The sequence below is a fragment of the Rhinichthys klamathensis genome, unplaced genomic scaffold, assembly GCF_029890125.1.
Source record: "Rhinichthys klamathensis goyatoka isolate OS25496 unplaced genomic scaffold, OSU_Roscu_1.1 h1tg000003l_1, whole genome shotgun sequence".
In the NCBI taxonomy this organism is placed as follows: domain Eukaryota; kingdom Metazoa; phylum Chordata; class Actinopteri; order Cypriniformes; family Leuciscidae; genus Rhinichthys; species Rhinichthys klamathensis.
The window spans coordinates 1749090-1761872 of NW_026606556.1; the positions used below are offsets into that span (position 1 = coordinate 1749090).

General features: G+C 37.3%; 1 protein-coding gene across 1 annotated transcript in view; it reads right to left on the minus strand.

The window, feature by feature from the left end:
• The window catches only part of agpat5 (1-acylglycerol-3-phosphate O-acyltransferase 5 (lysophosphatidic acid acyltransferase, epsilon)), a 67184-nt gene that overhangs the window by 15489 nt on the left and 38912 nt on the right, over positions 1 to 12783 (minus strand). The window lies entirely within an intron of this gene.

The window sequence follows — 12783 nt, forward strand, 5'->3', positions numbered from 1 at the left end:
AAACCACCTACTATGCTTGCTAGGATACTCGCAAATATAGACCAAATATAATTTTTGTGTGAGTTTGTCCATTCAAATGAAAGAAGATTTGAAAGTGAACTTAATTTACCGGTAATATTCACACACTGTCTTCACACAATGTCTTGTTAGTTTCCATGTGCATGCTTCGGATATTTAAATGTTTTAACTGGCACATAATGCATTAATTATAAAATTTTATTATATTTTTTTACTTTTTAATTGTATTTTTTATATAGAAATAAATGGTGTAAAATGTATTATTTTGAAGATGAGACTGTTCCAGTTTCCCTTTTTGTGTCATTACTTTAATCCCTCGCCATGGCAACACCGTTCAAGATATCCAATACCTGTTCACAAATCTTCAATATATTAGATTAGATTAAAAAACGTTATTAATCGGGTAAAAATAATATTGGCATCACGCAGAGAAAGTTTGGTGCGAATCGTATGATGCCCTTTGGAACAGTAGTTAAAAATTCAGAGACTGATTAAAAAAAATCCACATTAAAACAATAATGACTTCCAGTTGGTCGGAGCTAGAAAGCTGTCCGCTCAATGAGAACAATTTACTATGTACAGAGTTTGGTGACTCTAGATAAAACTAACCCCCAGCTTAAGTCAAAAGGTGACGCTACTGAGCCCCTCATACATGCCCATTTCTAAGGCTTTGCCCAGGTCTACTGGCAGACAAATCTGATGCGTGTGTCGGGTTTCATTTTTTTTTATTGAACAATATTAATTTACAAACTAAGGTAGGGAACAATAAATATTTTATGGATGATAGATCATTTTTAGATATTAATTTTTAAAACAAGTTAAAAGAGGGTTTACTGTTATTCCATTTGCATATATATATATATATATATATATATATATATATATATATATATATATATATATATATATATATATATATATATATATATATATATATATATACACACACAATGGGGAGAACAAGTATTTGATACACTGCCGATTTTGCAGGTTTTCCCACTTACAAAGCATGTAGAAGTCATGTAATTTTTATCATAGGTACTCTTCAACGGAATCTAAAACAAAAATCCAGAAAATCACATTGTATGATTTTTAAGTAATTCATTTGCATTTTATTGCATGACATAAGTATTTGATCACCTACCAACCAGTAAGAATTCCGGCTCTCACAGACTTGTTAGTTTCTCTTTAAGAAGCCCTCCTGTTCTCCACTCATTACCTGTATTAACTGCACCTGTTTGAACCCGTTACCTGTATAAAAGACACCTGTCCACACACTCAATCAAACAGACTCCAGCCTCTCCACAATGGCCAAGACCAGAGAGCTGTGTAAGGACATCAAATAAAATTGTAGACCTGCACAAGGCTGTGATGGACTACAGGACAATAGGCAAGCAGCTTGGTGAGAAGGCAACAACAGTTGGCGCAATCATTAGAAAACGGAAGTTTAAGATGACGGTTAATCTCCCTTGGTCTGGGGCTCCATGCAAGATCTCACCTCGTGGGGCATCAATGATCATGAGGAAGGTAAGGGATCAGCCCAGAACTACACAGCAGGACCTGGTCAAGGAGCTGAAGAGAGCTGGGACCACAGTCTCAAAGAAAACCATTAATAACACACTACGCCGTCAAGGATTAAAATCCTGCAGCGCACGCAAGGTCCCCCTGCTCAAGCCAGCGCATGTCCAGGCCCGTCTGAAGTTTGTCAATGACCATCTGGATGATCCAGAGGAGGAATGGGAGATGGTCATGTGGTCTGATGAGACAAAAATAGAGCTTTTTGGTCTAAACTCCACTCGCCATGTTTGGAGGAAGAAGGATGAGTACAACCAGAGACTATTTATATAGAGACATGCCACTTCCTCAATCCTTAATACAACTATATAGGGAAAACCCGTAACGCCAAAGATGGCGGTTGTATGCACATGCCCCAATATCAGACATCAGAAGTCTCCTGCAGATTGATAGCGGCTCCCTGATGCCCGCAAATTAGTTCAAATCTCCCGGAATCTAGAGCAAGCGAGCAAGAGCTCGCACATACTGTGCTTCAAACTGTGTAGCGCGCGCACGACTGAGGGAGAGAACCCTTGCGCATGCGTAGTAAAAGTATAACCTGTGGGGAAAAAGGCGTTTTAAACCTTATTTTGGGGCAAAGTCATCAAACTTTTTCAGCGATTATTATCATATTTTACTGCTGTTTCTATACATGCAGTTTTTATGTCCCGGTGACCAGTGAAACTGCAGTTCTGACTCTCTGCCCATTAATTTAGATAGGAGCCTGGTCTTGTTAGTCCGAAATAGCTGCCCGGAGGCGTTGCCAAGATGGCGGCCGAGTGGCATGACTTGCCTAAAAGGACTTTGGTACAACCCCTAGAACACCATCCCAACCGTGAAGCATGGAGGTGGAAACATCATTCTTTGGGGATGCTTTTCTGCAAAGGGGACAGGACCACTGCACCGTATTGAGGGGAGGATGGATGGGGCCATGTATCACGAGATCTTGGCCAACAACCTCCTTCCCTCAGTAAGAGCATTGAAGATGGGTCGTGGCTGGGTCTTCCAGCATGACAACGACCCGAAACACACAGCCAGGGCAACTAAGGAGTGGCTCCGTAAGAAGCATCTCAAGGTCCTGGAGTGGCCTAGCCAGTCTCCAGACCTGAACCCAATAGAAAATCTTTGGAGGGAGCTGAAAGTCCGTTTTGCCCAGCGACAGCCCCGAAACCTCAGGGATCTGGAGAAGGTCTGTATGGAGTGGGCCAAAATCCCTCCTGCAGTGTGTGCAAACCTGGTCAAGAACTACAGGAAACGTATGATCTCTGTAATTGCAAACAAAGGTTTCTGTATCGAATATTAAGGTCTGCTTTTCTGATGTATCAAATACTTATGTCATGCAATAAAATGCAAATTAATTACTTAAAAATAATACAATGTGATTTTCTCGATTTTTGTTTTAGATTCCGTCACTCACAGTTGAAAAGTACCCATGATAAAAATTCCAGACTTCTACATGCTTTGTAAGAGGGAAAACCTGCAAAATCGGCAGTGTATCAAATACTTTTTCTCCCCACTGTATATATGATATTTTCCCATAGTAATAATAACGTTTAACATCAATGACATCTTTTTTTGAGAGACCATCTACATAAACCAAAACCTGAAATAAATTTAGTGAAGGAATTTCCCTACCAATATTTAGCCATCTGTAAAGATCCTGCCAGAACTGCAATGTGACCAGGCAAGATTTCTTTTTCTTTTTTTTTCAATGGTTTTAGGCTCTTCTGAGCAGAATCCACAAAAATCTACTTCAAAACAGAATCTTTTCCAAAAAAATTCAACAGCAGGATAAACATCATTGATGATTCTAAACACAATGTCCTTCATTTTAGGTACAATTGGCCATTTAAGATAACAGTATTTGTTTCTAAATGTTTCATTATTAAAAATGTTTACTTTTGCTGGTGTGTTGAAATCGCAGAATAATTTACATTTTAGTACATTCCTATTACTTTATTGCACTTTTTATCAACTCGTGCAATTTAACAAATACATTTTGAATATGTAAGAGTGTTTTGTATTAGTTGTTTTAATGAAAGAGGGATCGCTCAACACACTATTAAATTGTCTAATGATTGGCATGCTTCTGTCGAAAGCGACAATGCAGGTGACAATAGGATACAGACATACACTCACCTAAAGGATTATTAGGAACACCTGTTCAATTTCTCATTAATGCAATTATCTAATCAACCAATCACATGGCAGTTGCTTCAATGCATTTAGGGGTGTGGTCCTGGTCAAGACAATCTCCTGAACTCCAAACTGAATGTCAGAATGGGAAAGAAAGGTGATTTAAGCAATTTTGAGCGTGGCATGGTTGTTGGTGTCAGACGGGCCGGTCTGAGTATTTCACAATCTGCTCAGTTACTGGGATTTTCACGCACAACCATTTCTAGGGTTTACAAAGAATGGTGTGAAAAGGGAAAAACATCCAGTATGCGGCAGTCCTGTGGGCGAAAATGCCTTGTTGATGCTAGAGGTCAGAGGAGAATGGGCTGACTGATTCAAGCTGATAGAAGAGCAACTTTGATTGAAATAACCACTCGTTACAACCGAGGTATGCAGCAAAGCATTTGTGAAGCCACAACACGCACTGAGGCGGATGGGCTACAACAGCAGAACACCCCACCGGGTACCACTCAACTCCACTACAAAAAGGAAAAAGAGGCTACAATTTGCAAGAGCTCACCAAAATTGGACAGTTGAAGACTGGAAAAATGTTGCCTGGTCTGATGAGTCTCGATTTCTGTTGAGACATTTAGATGATAGAGTCAGAATTTGGCGTAAACAATGAGAACATGGATCCATCATGCCTTGTTACCACTGTGCAGGCTGGTGGTGGTGGTGTAATGGTGTGGGGGATGTTTTCTTGGCACACTTTAGGCCCCTTAGTGCCAATTGGGCATCGTTTAAATGCCACGGCCTACCTGAGCATTGTTTCTGACCATGTCCATCCCTTTATGGCCACCATGTACCCATCCTCTGATGGCTACTTCCAGCAGGATAATGCACCATGTCACAAAGCTCGAATCATTTCAAATTGGTTTCTTGAACATGACAATGAGTTCACTGTACTAAAATGGCCCCCACAGTCACCAGATCTCAACCCAATAGAGCATCTTTGGGATGTGGTAGAACGGGAGCTTCGTGCCCTGGATGTGCATCCCACAAATCTCCATCAACTGCAAGATGCTATCCTATCAATATGGGCCAACATTTCTAAAGAATGCTTTCAGCACCTTCTAGAATCAATGCCACGTAGAATTAAGGCAGTTCTGAAGGCGAAAGGGGGTCAAACAGTATTAGTGTGATTGTATTAGGGTCAAACACAGTTTTACTAACCCTTCCTAATAATCCATTAGGTGAGTGTATAGTGGCTAGCATAGTTCATGTTTGTTGGTTGGATTCCCGGCGACGTTCTTTTAGCCGCTGGAGGTTGTTGGCAAAGTCATAAGCCTTTCCTCTGTATAAATCAGCCCTCCATTTAGCTTGGTCTTAGTTTAGATCTCTTTTCAGGGCATCTTTATACCTCAGTTTGTGTCTACCAACAATGCAACATCCTTGAGTACACTGTAGAATTGCGTGGGAGGGGGGCATTCTGGTGACATGTCCAGCCCATCTAAGGCAAATACATTTTAGGCAGGAGGAAAGAAAGAGGTTCACTTTTTGTCACTTTGAACCAGGCACGGCGCCAGGATTCCAGGTTTGGATGGGGCAGACCAATTGTGGGTGGGCCTTAAATTAAAAACGTTAAATTAAAAACGTTATCCAATCACTGTTTAACCTAATAAAAATTACTGACTAATATACTGCTATATTATCTGTATGTAGGCTACACATAATATAGATTTGAATAGCTTGATGCTCTTTAAATTGTTGCATTGTTAAAAAGTTTCGGTGCACAGGAGTCAGGGTGGACCTATCCGCGATCACTCTCCTTGGTTCTGACCAAAGAAGAGCGCTTTGGAATCTCCATTACGCATCATACCTGGGCTGCGTTTCCCGATAAAAGAAAAAGCGGTGTTCTTTTGGAAGAAAAAGAAGCACTAAAAGAAGCACTTCAGAAATAGTTGAAATTGCATTTATTAGGACTCATGGGATATTATAAAAAATGATCTAAACTATAATAGCCTATATTTAGACTGTAAAAGAGGTCAGGAATGTAATATTTCCACAAAACAGTTTAGTTCTGCTCGTAGGGCCTATAACATGAGGCCGAATATTTCACAATTCTTAATTGTTTTAAGTTTTCATACAACAATACATTACAGATCAACAACACTGCCCGACAGTTTCATTCAATGTTTTATCAACCAATTGCCTGTATTTAATAAATAAGAAGCAAATATATAGCAAACAATGTAATAAGGCGCCGGCACGATCACTTGCATTGCACGACAACATGTTTCCGCCACAGAGTGAAAAATACAAAAAAATAATTGCGTTTTTTTAATCTCACAATTCTGACTTTTTATCTCAGAATTACGTGATATAAAGTCGCAATTGCAGGTTAGCTACAAAGTCAGAATTGCGTGATATAAAAGTCGCAATTGTGTGTTATTAAGTAAAAATTGCGTGATAAAAAGTGCGAGAAATATAGCTTGAAATTTCTTGACTTTTTTTCCCCACAGAATTGGATGTTTATATCTCGCAATTCTGACTTTATAATATGCAATTGGAAGATATAAAGGCAGAATTGCATGATATAAAGTCACAATGGCGTGTTACAAAGTCAGAATTGTGAGATATAAACTATTCTGAGATTTAAAAAAAAAAAGCAATTGCGACTTTATTTCACGAAATTCTGATTTTATATCTCGCAATTCTGAGAAATAAAGTCAGAATTGCGAGATGTAAACTCGCAATTGTGAGATAAAAAGTCGCAATTATCTTTTAAAATGTTTTATACTAGGCTATAGCCTGCCCTATTTAAGTAGCCTAATTAAATTAATATAAAGGGGCGATTTGTCCACTTATTGGCTTAAATGAACAACTAGTTGACTAGAAAAAAAAACAAAAAAAAAAACAGTCGGAGGCCTTATTCCACACATCTTAGAAGTTCGAACCAGCAGGCCATTCTGGGTTGAGCGAGCGACCCTGCGGAATGAGCGAGCAGAGCGGAATATTCAGAAATTCGCTCTCCGCTCACATGCTCTGATCGGAACAAACCCGAACACTGTCTGCTGAACTTGCGCAGAAACATCAAAATAGACATAACCAGCTTTTTAAAATTGTTTTTAAAACATTTAGACTATTTTAGCACAAATTATGAGCTTATTGGCGATTTTTTTTATAATTCTTGACAAAATATTTTTGAAGAAAAGTAGGCACGGCGTTATGGCCCACTTTTCAACAGGCCCAGCCATAACGCCGTGCCTACTTTGAACCAATCTTTATTTGACATTTTATCCCTCCAGGTCTTACCCATTATAAACCTGAGGCATCTAGTATGGAAGGCACTTAGCCGACTCTCTTGATGCCTGTAGGTAGTCCAGCATTCAGCGCCATACAACAGGACACTCAGAACACATGCCTCATACACTTTTACTTTAGTGCAGACAGATAGATGCTTATTCCGCCATTCACGTTTTGTCAGACGCCCAAAAGTAGAGGCTGCTTTCCCCAACCAGACCAAAATCTCATCGTCTAGGGTGGTATTTATGGGTCACGGTAGATCCAAGATAATTGAACTTTCCCACATCATCAAGTATATTATTTAACAGAAAGCATTGCATGTTGGCAGCTTGTGACAGTCACAGATTTTTTCAAGCTGATTGAGAGCCCAAAAACATCACATGAGCTTGAGAAACAGTCAAGCAGAGTCTGCAGCTGCTCGGGATAGACTGAAGAAATTTCCATCATCCCTAGTCAAGAGTGACTCCGGTGTGATTATCCAATTTCTCAAAGGCAGTCTTGGGTGAAATGATGTCGTAGAGGGTTAAATTCTCTAAAGGAACATTTTATTGCAAATTTCTCCATGAATGAATTATATTGAATAAATTGGCCAGCTTCATCTATCAAATCAACAACATACAAAACTTTTTCTCAAAACACTCTTGTTTGAATAATGTCTTCCTATTTATTGTAATGGTCCTATTATTCCACAGGGTGGAGCCATAAGCATACCTGCCAACCTAGAAGAAATTTTATGAGTACAACCGCGCGTTGTAAAAATTGTACTTTTATGAGTACAATTTTTGTCATTATTTTGAGAATGCAAGACACACACAGAGAGTACAATTTTTGTCATTATTTTGAGAATGCAAGACACACACAGACACATGCCTATCTTCATAATTCTAGTTTTGACCTCTAAAGATTTTTTAATTTGACACAAATACAAAATTTAACTTGCACTGCAATGCAACAGTAAAAGTCCAAAGTTTCAATCCTGCTCAACACTATTGTTTTATTCATGATTGATATTGTATTCCATATAATCTGTGCTGGTCAATTAGTCTAAAATTAAGAACCCCCTAGATAACAGTAAAAAAAAAAAAAAAAAAAAAAAAAAAAAAAAAAACCGGTGTGTAGCCTACATGTTGTAATTTTAAATTGGCTACTTAATTTATTATTCCAATATACAAATATGATATTAAATCCCACAGGGAAAAGGGCTTATATTTGTGACGTGCTATTTTGACATTTGGACATTAGGCTACAAACAGGACACGCATTAGCTGAATAAACTTTAGCCAATCCAAACATATTTATAGAAAACAGTTAACAATGAATAGACAGGAGTCCTGTCACATGACCAATAATATAAGTTTTCGAATAAGACGAATCCGACATAATATAATGAGGGCTGTTAACAGTAAAGCGTCCGTCATTAACAAATTTTAAAAACACGAATGGATAATACAAAAAGCTTTGACATTTTGACATAAAAAAACACAAGCAAGAACTTTGCCTGTTAATTTTTATTTTATAAATATCTTCTCTCTCTGTGTGCGCGAGTCTGTGTTTGTGAGAGAGCTCGCGCAGCACTGATCCATGATAGGCTATCATACAACGGTCATTTTTAATCCACAAATTCACCAACTAACTCGCTAGTTTTCATACAAAATAAATATGTAACATAATTCGGTACTTTAGTTAACATAATACATAACGTAACACATGCGATACGTTTCTCAACACTGATAATGAAAAAATAAACGCCTGTTTCTCCGGATTCGCGCTTATCAGTCATCCACAAATCACAGCACTTTCATAATCACTAAGACATAGCGATTTCAATTTTATTAGGGCCCAAGCCTTGAAAAGGCGAAGATTTATTGTTCAACATTACTTGAGTAGGCCTATTTTATAATTTGCATGGCTGAATGTCTTCCTCTTATCTGAGTTACCATGAATGAATTACGGAGTATTTTTTTAAATAATCCATGCGATCACTCCCGTCCCGTTTGATGACCAATCCATTTTAAAATGAACTCAAATACAATATTTCAACTTTCCACATCCACCCCAGCCCGTTTACCTTCATGAGTCAGAACAACACAGTCTCATGAAAGTGCGTATCTATACCACGAATGTCATTTCTCGTGCCATTTATACGCCAAAAATGTTTTTTTGCGTGCATATGATACGCACTGAAAACCCCTTGGGTAGGTTTAGGGGGGAGGGGGGTGGGGAGTGCGTGCGTATTACACGCCATAAAGTGCGTATCATATGCACGCGAAAACTGCGTATCATATAGACGCAAAAAACATTTTTGGCGTATAAATGGCACGAGAAATGACATTCGTGGTATAGATACGCACTTTCATGAGATCGGGCTGGAAGTACCGTGACTGTAGGCCGACTGTCCTCGCTTAAATCAGTCAGACCGCAGGCGCGTGGGAGTGGAGCGTGGATCGAGAGGGATTCTTTATTGGTGTCGATTTTCAGTCTCTTTTTAATTATAGGACTTACGCATCTGTCAATCATCTCCGCTTGCAATGTGGGGAATGAACCCAGCGCTATGATTGGTCGAACTCTTCTTCTTTTGCTGTTGCTTGATTTGAGGACTGCGCGTGCAAAGAGGCGTCACCAAGTTTTTGCGTAGTTTAGAGTGACAAATCGTACCAGCGTACTTTGAGGTCAAAATGCGTGCCCGCTACGCAAAATGCGTACATGTTGGCAGGTATGCATAAGGTGTGAAGTTGTGGGTAAATATTTTCCAGTAGTGCAATTTCTGCTTGTGGAAATGTGAAAGCTTAAGCAATTTACAAATCTCAAAATCACATTTCAGCAAAAATTCTAATCCTCCGACCCTCTTGAATACACACTTTGGTATATGAAACCATATTGAATTAGGCTGTGTTAAATATGATACTATCGAATTCAGTTTGAGTACTCCAATCATTGATTCAAATTCAGTGGCTTTCAGATCTCAATTTTTATAGTCTTTAATCTTCTGGGGTTTTTCAATATAATGAGTTTTGTTTTTCCATATAAAATGAAACATTACAGAGTTAACCTTTTTAATCAGTTGAAGAGAAACATAAAAAGAATTAGATTAAATTATTAATTAAATTAATTATTAAAATTAGATAAAATTAGTTTAAATATGCCTTCTGCCTTGGTCAAAAGGATTCTGCACATAATAGACAGATGAAGCCAGTGATTAAATGATTTGTTTCATATTTTATTTTTGTTCATTTTCATTACTAGCTCTCTTGTATTTGAATCTTTAGATATTATTAAACCAAGTTATTTCACTTCAGATGTCATCAGCAAATTGACTAATTCAATACTCAAAATCAAAAATGGGTATTCCTTTTAATTGAGTGCTGCCTTGGCAGACAGTATACAAATGGCTGAGGGTGGAAATATGCTAATACGGGACAGTCAGTCAGCTATCGTGGGCGGAGCATGAGCAATGACATCATTTTGCTCAGAAAATCTGAGTGAATGGATTTTTTTCATTGTATGGTGGTTGTGTCCACACACTGCAAAGACACATTTATATGCAAACATTATTTGCATCCGATGACCCCTTTAAAGGTTCTTTACACGCAGTAACAGTTCTATTTAGAAACGTATCGTCCTGAAGAACCCTTTATATGCTGAAATGGTTCTTTGTGTTAGAGTTTAGGGTTCTTTATTCCCGGCTTTTTGTTTTTCAAATCTGTAACTGTCAAAGCCACTTCATTACTGATTTTCTGGAGCTCATTCCCATTGACTGTCATTCAACATGCTCTCAACAGGTAAATGATTTCTATCTTAAAACTTTCATTTCCTAACAGTCTTTTTTTCTTTTTAGTTTAACAGAACATGCAAGTGTGAGCAGCTCTGTTCAGTTAAGGATACTCATCTTCTCTTCTCCACAAAGTAACAGAGATATTTATGATCCATAGTGTTTGATTTGTTTTAAATAAAAACATTAACGCTATCCCATGACTTTATTTCACTTATTCCTTTTAAAATGGTAAAGGGCGCATAATGTCATTTTTGGCCTTCATGAACTGCTTTTACATAATCAAATGGAAGAGACAGAATGTAACTCTAAACTCAATTGTGTATTTCAGATGCTGTCACATATCATAACCTCATCATCTGCACAGATAAACTGCCACTCAGAATACACACATAATGAAGGACGTAAATACATCATAGCGGATTATGAAGATATTTCACTGGAACTTGGTCTTCATTACATCTATATCGTGTTAAATGTCAATTGTTATTTATTAATGTATTCAGCTAACAACTGTTGTTAGAGGACTGTCATTTTTTTCTACAATCTTCCATGTCCATTGACACATGTAAAAAAAAAAAAAAAAAAAAAAGTAAAACCCAAATAGAGGCAACAAGATATAAGACCAGGCAGATAGAGACTAAAAAAACAATATTAATAATTTATAAAAAATAATAGTAATATTAATAATATGAAGATACTAATATACTAATATTAATGAAAATAAATAGTTGAAAATGTTATTTATAACACAATTAAGGTCCTATATAACAGTTTCAAACCATGGTTCTTTATGGAACCTTATCCACCGTATTCCTACGCCCCATGACGCTTCGCGCGAATTATGGGTGTAACTTCCGTTAAGCTGTAAACAATCAGTGAAAGGCTCGCTCTATGAACGCAATATGTAAAAAAAAGTGTCACAATGAGATGACATTAATCGACTCACCCTTCAACCATCGAACATTAAAATTAAATAAAAAAGTTTAAAAGAATCAAGGTACTTTCAACAGACCAAAAATAGCCCCAAAAGCGCAAGTCTTTGGTTAAATATCACAGGCAAATATATCTGTATTGTATAACAAGCCTTATTCAAAAATGTTCATTAACTTCAGCATTACATGACACTATATCAAAGTAATTTCCGTCATTTTGACAGATTATAAATTGCATTTACCTGTGAAAACAAACCTGGAAAGAGACGTGAGGATTTGAGGAGAATAACGAGAGATTCTTCGTGCATTCCAGTGAATTATTAATGGAATATCGTAAATTAAACTCGGGAGAACAGACCACAAATGTGCCGTATATGTTGTCCTTTTTCATACTTTTACAGCGGATTGCAAAGGAAAAAATAAAAATCATCATGAGGAAAAGAAAGCAGCGACTGAAAAGAGCTCTTGCCATAGATATTCTTGTTATAACATGTCACATTAAAATACCAAGTATAACGTTATTCTCATGATGTCTGAAAATAAATCATGAAGGAAAATTAACAGCTCATCCAGTCAAACTGACGGATCAGCTTTATTTGTAGGGCAACCTTATGATTTGAAATGATTCGTTTCAGCCTTTTTGAATGGAAGTTCCCCAAACCGGAAGTGCCACCCATAATTCAAAACGCAGTAAGGTCGTCAGGAATAAGGTGGATAAAAAGGGTTCTATTTGACACCAAAAAGGGATCTGCTATTGTTTCAAGCCGAAGAAGCTTAATTTGGTAGTTAAGAACCATTTTTCTTAAGAGTGTAATTCTAGGATATATTGAGGGATATATAACTATACATATTATTATAATTATATTATTTAACATTTTAATAACCCTGAAAAACCCTTTCCCAAAACTAAACTTTTTAAACGTAAATATAAATTCATGTTCCACGGTATCGAATCCTTTAAAGAAATCTATAAATAAAAAAGCTATCTGATTGTATCATTGAATGATAATCTAATATGATAGTCTAATGATTTTGGATATATGTTCCCTCAACAAATGCTGATTGAAACTGTGTTAGATGATTAGC